Source organism: Equus quagga, unplaced genomic scaffold (genome assembly GCF_021613505.1).
Source record: "Equus quagga isolate Etosha38 unplaced genomic scaffold, UCLA_HA_Equagga_1.0 220_RagTag, whole genome shotgun sequence".
NCBI classification, from domain to species: Eukaryota; Metazoa; Chordata; class Mammalia; order Perissodactyla; family Equidae; genus Equus; species Equus quagga.
This window is the reverse complement of record NW_025799647.1, coordinates 4,495,034-4,505,071: the sequence shown is the minus strand read 5'-3', so window position 1 is coordinate 4,505,071 and position 10,038 is coordinate 4,495,034. Positions and strand designations below refer to the sequence as shown.

Genomic DNA, 10,038 nt, shown 5'->3' with positions numbered 1-10,038 from the left:
TTGTGTCTCTTTTGTTTATTGCTGTTTCCTTAGTGCCTCAAAAGTTTCTGCTCCGTATGAGGCACTCAATAAAAATGTGTTGAATAATGGATCATTCTGCAGAATGAATGAATAAAACAGTAAAGCCTTTTTTAATTTAACAGAGAAAAAACTCAGTCTATATCTTGACAATATCTAAAAAACTTAAGAGATAACATTCCACTAAGAAAGCAAATAGACGTCGGACAGCTCTGTAGAGGTCTGTGGCGGCCATCTCACTGTGCAAGTGAGGTGGGGAAGAATTCTTTTCCCTTCTCTGGTGCTGCCTTCTATTGTGGACAGCTCAACAGGGCTGTGTGATAGGGAAGGGAAAACCAGAGCCAGACTCTCGGCATCTACATAACTGCCTTGCCTTAAAGATGGAAAAACTGAGAGCCAGAGGTAGTAACTTTCCCCAAACTCTGTATTCTCCCCTCTAATGGCCTAGCGCATAATCCTCCACAAAACACATCCAGATTACTAACTCACAGCCAAAGGGAAGTTCTCATCCTTGGAAACTGGGCACCAGGAATCGCTTTCTGGAAAATCAGCCTGCAATACTAGTGCCAGCCAGGAGATGGCGACTTGCCTTTCTCTCCAGGAGGGCTACACTCTACGCGGCAGAAAGCGACTGGGACCTGGCCAGGTCAGCTGGCTGGGTCAGCCCGGGGCCTCTAGGGAGGAGAGCCCCGAAACACGGCTGTGCCTCACAAGGCCTCGTTCTTGTTGGCTGGGCCCCCACCAGTAAAATAGTTGTTGCTGAAAAAGATACATTTTTAAGGCTTTAGATGCAAGAGCAACTACAGATCCAGGCAGGTCCATAGTCAGGATATTTATCTCAAATTCAGGGAGTTTGAAAATCTAGGACAGCTCCTTGGCAACCCAGCACTGACAGTCCTTTTGTTCGACTTTTCTCCGGCCTGGGCAACAGCCTCTGCGAGCCAACCAGATTTTCTCCAAGATGGAGACTCAGCCCAGCCAACATTCTACCACAGAAGCGACTGACCTGGCCTGGGGCTCCACCAGCCCTACCACTGGGTGTAAAATTGTGAGTGAGGGTTGGAGGCTGGGCATGTGCTGATACTTACAGTTTCTAGAGAGAAAGCCCGTTGTTTGCATCTGTCTCTCAGAGGTCTCCATGATTCAAAAAAGGTTCAGAAATGAGTCAAAATTTTCCTAGCCTTTTCCCCAGAGGCCTCACTGATTCTTTACCCCAGCGAGTCCCCTGAGGGCCTCCAATTCTCCATTTTTCATTAAGAGGAGTATCAGGCAGGGACCGGCCCGAAGACAGAAACATCAGTAATTTGAACAGAGAAGGTAATATAGTAATCGTTAACTATGTGAAATGGGAAACTAAAAAGGCAAAAAGGGTGCATGACAGTATCACAGAGGTAGCACCTGAAGGAGTGGCCATCGCCCCTGGGCAAGGTGAGGAAAGAAGTGGGAATTATTAAAACCCAGAAACCTGAGGTTCAGACTCTGAGCAGGTGTGCTGCTCAGCTGAGCTGGTGTCTCTGAGCTGGGGAGGGGCCCTGTGGGGACCTGGGGGCTCCTGGGAGGGGGAGTGTGATGGGGCTGGTTCTCTCAGTGTTAGAGAAACGGCAGACTGCACGCAGGTGCTGCTACAAGAAGGAACTGCCACTGCCAGGGTGATGGGGTGAGATAAGGGTGGCATCGATAGGGACAGGAAACCTACGAGGAGTCCTTTCTTTCTCCTCCAGCCATGCTGCCTCCCTCTAGTGCTTCCCACTGGAAGAGCTGACATGGAGCCAGCTGGCAAAGCTGGAATACGGTTTGCAGAGCTCAGCTCCAGCATGAGGCTGAGAACAGAAGAGTAGGTTTGGAGCTGAAAGACAGTAAGTTCAGAAGGGCCCCAAATACTTTGTGTACTGTAATATTCATGATGATTATCCAATCCATTCATCCAAAGGGTTCAAGCTCTTAATATATTCATCACTGAGCAATCTCTGGGGGTACAGACACTGGATTTGTACCTCAAGCTTGGGATTCCCAGTGGCAGCCGTCTGCCTCCACTGTCTTGCAGCGACGAGAGCAGTGGTGGCTCTCACCACTTTCAATCCCTGGTCAGGATGGGCTTCGAGGTTGGATGGGGAGCAATGGAGACTTCTTGAATATGGGCCCACGGTGGCTGTGGGCACTGCCTATTTATACAGTTGTGTCACCTCTCCAGCGAAGTTCCTGGGATTCTGAGCTGGAGTCTAACTCATAAACCACAGCTCACTCTTTCCCTGGGCACCAGGAAATCTCCCAGTATTGGAAATATGAATGATCATCATGCTGAATAAACATGACTCATGAGTGTAATCAAAGACAATTTGTTTTGGTTTCCCACCATCCTTTGTCATCTGTTCAAGGGAGCAAGTTCTTCCTCTGCCCCAGATAGAATTTAGAGCAAATCCTATGACTTTGTGGTCACATTTGGTAATAACAACAATCCTCTGCTCCCTTCAAAACACACAGTATAAATTTAATAATGGAAATATTCAGTCACATAACTTCTTGCTTTAAAACTGAAGCTTCCTAGCATCTCCCGGCTCAGGGTCCTTGAGAGGGAGAGAGAAGGGGGCTGGGGAAGGGGTGCGTGGTCAGCTGCTAACTTTCTCCTTCTCCTTCCTCAGCTTACTAGCCATGAGTCCTGACACTTTCAGAGTTGGAGTTCTGGAAATGAGAAGAGGCGAGGGGAGCAGGAAAGCTCTTGCCTGATTGGCCTGGGCATGGTGATGTGGCGTCTGCTCTCTCTGGACTTGGCAGACGTTGAAAGCTGACTCTCACAGGCTCTTTTTGATGATCTTAACTCACAATCACTGAGGATCTCTTCCCTGAAGTTTGCTTCACAGGACAAATGCTCTCTATTCCAGCCACTCACTCACTCACTCATTCCTTCCTCGGCCTCTATGAATGTGCTGATACCTCAAGCTTCTCCCTGAGAAGACCTGTTTATTCCTCCATGCAGCCCTCTTGGACAGATCCAAGACAATCCCTCACTGCCATAGCGGGTAGGGGGAAACTTCTCCTGTGCCCTCTTATATTCAGTGACCGAGGCCAGCAAATTAAACTGACAAAAGAAAAGATTAACAGGAGAGTAGGTTTATTTCATATGCATACGCGGGACCTCACAGAAAAGAAGTGAAAATCCCCCAAAGCAATAAAGCCTGGGGGTTTATGTACCATTTTAACAAAGGACAACACAGTGTAGAGAAGAGTTAAAGGGGTTCGAGCTTCTGGGGTGGTGAATTGGAGGAAGGTAAATATACAGGGGAACCTAATGGAAGATGAGGGTTATTTTAGTAAGGCTTGTTATGCAGATTCAAGTCAGTGCCTCAGTGATTAAGCAGGAGAGGGGAGGGGGCATACCTTCACGCAGGGAAATGTACCCCTGCTTTCAGGCAGAAAGAGGGGGCAGAGAGCTCCTTTTGTGTCTGCTGTTTCTTAATTGCCTTCAGCTCAAAATAATCCTAACATCAAAGTGGTGTATTTTGGGGTGGCATATTCTGATCCCCTTCACTGCCAACCCTATCATGGGTGAGACCCATATCTGGGCACGCACTCACGAATCCTCTCGTGACAAATTTGGGGCGCACAAGCTGTCCTGGCTACCTCCCCGAGACCTTCCCTTTCCTCCACAGTCAAAGCCATAGCTAGCCCATCACTTGTCCTTTAAGTTTGGCGGGAACTGGACACCTGTGCACTGTGTCCCCTGAGCTACTAGGGACACAAATGAAGCTCTTTCAGTGGGCAAGTTGAACCCCGTTTTCCTAAGCATGCAACAAGGGCCCTGTACTCCCTTCTTTCTCAACGGGTGGGAGAGGGACTCACCGCGCACCAAAAACTTTGTTCCTGGCCGTTTTATCACCATGAATGAGGGGTGCAGCCATCACAAAGCTGGTTTCTCTGCTCCCTTTCCTCCAAAGCCTGCACGGAGGTCTGGGACCTCTTTTTGGAACGTGATCTCCATTGTCTTTAGGCCTTAGCAGAAACGCCTATTCTAACATCTCGTCACATGTGTACATTGAGAAAACTGAATAAAGTAGCCAGGTTGCCCTATTATTCTAAAAGTATCAATATTCTTAAAGCTACCAAACCTGAGTAAAATGGCCAGAATGGGTCTGATTGGGTCTGTTTGGGTCTATTAGGGACTATTCATGGCGGGGAGAGATGCTGCAGACCTTACCCCAGGGCCTCGGAATCATCTTGCAAGTGAAATCACTCAGCTGTTTCTAATCCTGTGTAGAAGGATCAAAAACTCTGGGAGTGTTGGGGCCGGCCCAGTGGCATAGTGCTTAAGTTTGCGCACTCCACTTCAGCAGCCCAGGGTTTGCAGGTTTGGATCCTGGGTATGGACCTACACACTGTTCATCAGGGCGCACTGTGGCAGCATCCCACATAAAATACAGGAAGATTGCCACAGACTTTAGCTCAACGACAATCTCCCTCAAGCGAAAAGAGGAAGATTGGCAACAGACGTTAGCTCAGGGCCAATCATCTTCACACACACAGAAAACAACACTCTGGGATTTCTTTGAGGACTATCATTCAGCTCACTGGTTGACCATGAGGAGTCAATGAGATCATATATGCAAAAGTATTGTGTATTTTTGTAAACTAGAAGGCATAGTGCACAGACATGCAGGGGACCGTCGTGATTATGGATCCTTCAAGGGGTCTTGATTATCTACAATTTCTAAAGACAGTTCTAAGCAGGCACTTACAGTTCAAAGAAGAAACTTTGCCATTTAAAACTAGATCCAGAGCAAACACTGGGGTTGTTTGGCAAGTGTTTCTGAGAAAAAACTACACCTCGAATATACATTAACAACACTGGGAGATTACTGCGCAGCTGGCAGGCAGGGCCCCACCCACAGGTGCTTAGCCCACCCCAGGGTCCCCTGCAATGTGTCACCGCTGCACCAACAGCTTCCTGCTTCCTGCTTCCTGCTGCCTGCAGCCGTGCCCTGGTCCCTGGGGCGCACTTGCTCCCCGTTGGGCAGGGAGTGAAGGCCCCGGAGCAGCCCCTACAGACGGGGGCAGGTACGAGGTCCTCAGGGCCCATTCTGGGGTGTGTTCCAAACAATTTCCCAGAGGGTCCCCGTGGGACTGAGGCCCCCTACCAGTGGTAACCTGTTCACTAACGCTTCTTCTTGACTTGGATCGTTGCCTCGGAGGATCTGTGCCTCTGCTTTTGGGGAGGATTTAAGCTAAGGCAGAGAAGTCTGGAGGGCTTATCTTTGGCAGGAAAATGTAAATTATGCTAACCAAAATAGTAACAGCGTCTTTATAAATCTAGCTATTGTGTACTAGTAGGAATTGTTAGGTAATAATACTAACCTGCATTTCTTGATCGCATCCTTCCCGCCCCGTGTCATCCTAAGCGCTTCTCACACACCTCATCCATGGCGATCTCAGAAGTGGGTGCTGTTACTCTTCCTTATTTGAGAGATGAGGAAACTGAGGCACAGCAACTTGCCCAAGGTCACGTAACTTGTAAGTGACAGAGCTGGGATTCTGACTCTGGCAATTTAGAACCCACACTCTTAGCTACTCACTGCACTTTTCAAACTATTGACATCAGAATAAGCAAAGAACCAGGGAGCCTCACTGCATTCCTCACGTTGGGTGAGCAGCCGAACTCAAGAGCTGCTGAGAGACGGAGCGCATAGGAAGCCTAGGGTAGATTCGAGAACTGGAAGCCTGAATTCAAAACCACATTTTACTTCCACTTACCAGCTGAGTGACTTTGAACAAATCACTTCTCCTCTCAGTTTAAATCTTAGGTGTAACGTGGGGTGGCCGGGCCTGATGCGTAGGTTGCGGTGAGGTTTGATGAGCCCATGCTTGCGGACCGCTGGGCAGATTCCTAGCATGATGGACGATTTTGGATGCTGCTGCAGCGGTCGCAGGCCCCCGACTCCCTCCTGTGCAGACCACCAGCCCTTTTGGCCCACCGTTCAGGACCCAGGACTCTCACCTGCTGCTTCCTTCAAGGAGCTGGTGTGATGTAGGCAACGGAGGATGAGATGAAACTTTGAAATCTACCAGACAGCGATTTGAATCTCAGAATCTTTGCCGTTTCTTTTTTAAAAAATAATCTTGGGCAGGTTATTTAATCTCTCCAGGCCTCTGTTTTCTCCTCTGTAAAATGGAGATAATAAAACAGAACTGTGGAAAGGGTTAGATAAGGCAGTGTACATAAAGGGCTTAGCACAGTGTAGCTCAGGTTAGTGCTCAAAACATGGCGGCTACCGTTATGACTGTTGATTTCATGAGAAAAAAACACGAGCCCCTTGCCAAGACAGGAAAAGAGGAGGTTGAGGGGCCGCCCGGTGGCACAGCGGTTAAGTTTGCACGTTCTGCTTCGGCGGCCTGGGGTTCACCTGTTCGGATCCCGGGTGTGAACCTAGCATCGTTTATCAAGTCATGCTCTGGCAGGCGTCCCACATGTAAAGCAGAGGAAGATGGGCACGGATGTTAGCTCAGGGCCAATCTTCCTCAGCAAAAAGAGGAGGATTGGCAGCAGATGTTAGCTCAGGGCTAATCTTCTTCCAAAAAAAAGAGAAAAGGTTGATTTGACTGATTTGACATGATATTAAGAGAATTATTAGCTGGTTCTATCTACTCAAAAGAAAGTGAGACAGCCTCAGTCTGTCATTGCATTCCTGTTTACATTCAAATTCTATACGTCTTACTGGGGAAAAGGTTAAAGAGGGTTTGAAGAGAAAATAGTTTGGGAGGCCATTACTGAGGCCACCATGATGTAACATTGATGTAATGATATAATCTATAGCAGTGAATGCACATCGATCCCTTAAACCTAAACAAAAGCTTTTATTTCTGAATCTTGTTCCCCTTGTGGGGACCTGAAATTGGCCGCCCCAAGATATGTCTCTTTGGCATGATGATTATTTGAGGCTGGTTCCTTGGCAGACAGGAAAGCAACAGAAAAGTAGAATTTACTTACCCTTTGTTAGGAGACATTTACATTGTAAAGGAACTCTCCCTCTGTAAAGATATCCCCCTCTCTAACAGGAAGAAGGGGTGATGACCTTGTCTCTAGAAACTCTTTAATCAATGCCAAAGGCAAGGACTTAAATCTGCATTTTATTGTGCTTATCTGGTAACCTCCTGTAACTGACTTCCCTCCCCCTCCCAACGTTGGCATTTCTTTAAGGATTAAGTATCTTTCCTTAGGCTAGGAACTGATTGCTGCACTCACCTGTGACCACCCAGCTTGAGACAGTAGACTTGCCTCCTGCTGCGCCCTCCGAGACAGCAGACCCACTACCTGCTGTGTCCATCAAGCGCTGTGCTGACAGGGCAATCTTGTGACTATTGTGGGAGGGACATTTCAATCACATGTGAAACACTCTGTTTGGGAGTATATAACCACTCTGTGCACCCCACTTCTTCGGTGCCCTTTCTTCCTTCGGGAAGAAAGAACCCGGGCCATGGTTCCTCATAAAGCTTTGTTTAATTTTCTCTTGCTATTCTGTCTCATGTGAATTTAATTCGTTCTCCGGCCAGACGAACCCACTTTGGACAGAGGAAATGTCTTCCTTCCCTATACCCTCCTGACCTCTCTAATCAAACAAAAAGAGTGTGTGTGGTGGGGGATACCAGGGGTGTGCAATGTGCTGAACTGGGAGAGAGACAGCAGGGCTGGAAAGATCCCCTTCAGCAGCCAGGCGTGGACTTTGAAAGGAGCAGGGCAGGGGCAGAAGTGTGAGAAAGGAGGGCAAGAAGACTGGTGACACAGGCAGGAAATGGTGATGAGAAAGCTGCCGCAGGCCTCCTACCTTGAGGCAGGAGCCACACGGGTTGCTTCTGTCCTCACCAGCCCCAGGGGCTCATGGGGAGGACCGCCGGGGTCTCATTGACCCTGTGCTCAGGAGGGCTTCAGTGCGATTGCAGACGTAGCACATACTAATTTGTCACGGCATAAAAGAAGGGAGCGAGGCCTGACATTTTCCCACCCACTGAAAGTGAAAGAAGAAAGGGTTCTTTACTCTCAGGGCTGCATCCTGATGACGAGGTCAGTGTTTGCAACTGATCCGTGTGAACGCAGGCTAATTGTTTCTTGGATAACCTGTTATCTATTAGCCATCAGGCTGCTTGCCAGGATATGCTAATGTCTCCAGACTTCCTGGTCTGGATTCTGAGGAGTGGATTTTTTTGTTTTTGTTTTTGTTTTTCTTAAAGGAAACATAGGGACTGGGGGGGCAGGCAACTGTGAATCCCACCAGCAGAGAGGCTGTCCTCTACTCTGCCCTTAGCCCGTGCCAAAGGGGAGAGAGTGCCCAGGAACCCAGGGCACAATCCACGCTGATGCCCATGTGGAACCCGGCAGTGTTCCTCTTTCTCTTGGATCCTGGACACACACTCCTTTGGAAGACTTGGCTTTATCAGAACATTCTGGAAAAGCCTCTGAGAGAGCTGTTTTTCTGGGTTATCATTTGCTAAGAGAACAAGGAAACTCTTCAAACAATCTTTTGTTTGGGGACAGAAGAGAAGGGAGGGTGTCAGAATTCAATAGCTCTGTTCTTCTGTGGAGTAGGGGCAGGACTTGGCCATCGCCCAGGCAAGCTTGGTATCGTTAGCCATCAGTTACGCCCATGGTCTCTATGTTTCTACTAAGGCACAGTGAAATGTCATCAGATGGGAGAGGTACACAAATACAGGACATCAATCTTTTTCTTATTTTAAAGGTGGCACATGTTCATTATTTAAAAATTTGGAAACTTTAGAAAAGCAAAAAGAAAAGACAAAATTTCATTCCTCAGAGATGATCACTGTTAACATTTCTGTGTATCTTCTTCTACTTTTTTTCCTATGCTAATTTATATCTGTCTATGAAAAAGGACTTTTGATTGAAAAATACAATGATGCCCTCTGATCTTCTGGAGGTGTTTGGAGGATAAGAAGTCCTTTAGCACCAGGGTTTGGGATTAGCTCTCTGTAATCCTCAGAGGGTCAGTTTTATGAGGCCAAGATAGAGCAGGGCTCATAGCCCAGCAGGACTTAGTGGCTAAAGTCCAGGACCTTTGGATTTAAGCATTTATTTTCATTTATATGCATATGGAGGAGGGTCAGGTGGTGCTGCCCAGGCGTAGAGAGAGAGCACATGTCAATTCACACGATCAAAAAGCAAGCAGGCAGATACTGGACCAGCCCTCCCATGGTAAACACCTAGAAAACTAGACAAAGCGTATGAAAGAACTGTTTTCACACATTTCAGACATTTGCTGAGAGAAGGGAAACAAATGAGGTGATCCCTAGTTTGCTTGCCCCAGTTTTCTGCCTAGAAGCACATTTTAGACCACAGCCCAGGGACGGGAACTCAAGCAGAACACAGCAGTCTTGCTGAGTTGGGGAAACAGAGACCAGGGGAGGCTGAGACAATTGGAATTTGCCAAGCAGAGTACCAGAGAGGAGGGAACTGTAATGGAGCAAGGGCTTGTTCTGCTCACTGCAACCTGATGCCAATCATTGCAAGGTGAGTTGGTGGTCAAGAAGGGGATTTATTCCATTAGCTAGCAAAATCGGAAGATAGTGGACTCATGTCCCAAAGACCATCTTAAGCAAGCACAAAATCTTGAGGCAGTTATATAGGGAGGAGGGAAGAAGACAGAGGCGGTCAGGCTATTTCTGGCATCCATTCTCCAGACATCTTGTCTTTTGTTCTGCCTGCTGGGTCCGTCGTTATACCCTTCCTTAACAATGGTTTTCCGTCTCGGGCAGCCTCCTCATCCCTTTTTGGTTCCTGAGAAATAACTCATTCCAATGTCAGCAAAGTTTCATTGCAGATTTGAGAACCTACTGAAATGTTAAAACATGTTCCTGTGGCCTTTGCAGAATAGCCTGGTTACATTATAGGTTAATGATCAGCAATGCATGATTAGCAGTCACAGAACCACACAGAGAAAGAACTCTAGAAAGCTTTTCAAGAGTACTCATAAGGGAGCTGGCCCTGTGGCTGAGTGGTTAAGTTCGAACGCTCTACTTCAG

The 10,038-nt window shown here is 47.7% G+C and overlaps 1 long non-coding RNA gene across 1 annotated transcript; it reads left to right on the top strand.

The window, feature by feature from the left end:
* Positions 1-921: 921 nt before the first annotated feature.
* Positions 922-2,984, top strand: LOC124233776 (uncharacterized). The gene is made up of 3 exons (XR_006887140.1): positions 922-1,066; positions 1,740-1,874; positions 2,658-2,984. It is a non-coding gene; the product is annotated as an uncharacterized LOC124233776 (long non-coding RNA).
* Positions 2,985-10,038: the final 7,054 nt, after the last annotated feature.